The following is a 608-nucleotide window of genomic DNA, read 5'->3' as shown; positions in this document are numbered from 1 at the left end:
ATAGCCTCTACTCTTCCCAGCTAGCTGTTAGAACAGGAAGTCAGGGTCATGGTAAATAGCCTCTACTCTTCCCAGCTAGCTGTTAGAACAGGAAGTCAGGGTCATGGTAAATAGCCTCTACTCTTCCCAGCTAGCTGTTAGAACAGGAAGTCAGGGTCATGGTAAATAGCCTCTACTCTTCCCAGCTAGCTGTTAGAACAGGAAGTCAGGGTCATGGTAAATAGCCTCTACTCTTCCCAGCTAGCTGTTAGAACAGGAAGTCAGGGTCATGGTAACAGCTAGCTGTTAGAACAGGAAGTGAGGAGGCAGGGGGGACTGGTAAATAGCCTCTACTCTTCCCAGCTAGCTGTTAGAACAGGAAGTCAGGGTCATGGTAAATAGCCTCTACTCTTCCCAGCTAGCTGTTAGAACAGGAAGTCAGGGTCATGGTAAATAGCCTCTACTCTTCCCAGCTAGCTGTTAGAACAGGAAGTCAGGGTCATGGTAAATAGCCTCTACTCTTCCCAGCTAGCTGTTAGAACAGGAAGTCAGGGTCATGGTAAATAGCCTCTACTCTTCCCAGCTAGCTGTTAGAACAGGAAGTCAGGGTCATGGTAAATAGCCTCTAC

Source organism: Oncorhynchus gorbuscha, unplaced genomic scaffold, assembly GCF_021184085.1.
Source record: "Oncorhynchus gorbuscha isolate QuinsamMale2020 ecotype Even-year unplaced genomic scaffold, OgorEven_v1.0 Un_scaffold_396, whole genome shotgun sequence".
In the NCBI taxonomy this organism is placed as follows: Eukaryota; Metazoa; Chordata; class Actinopteri; order Salmoniformes; family Salmonidae; genus Oncorhynchus; species Oncorhynchus gorbuscha.
This window is presented reverse-complemented; position numbering follows the sequence as displayed.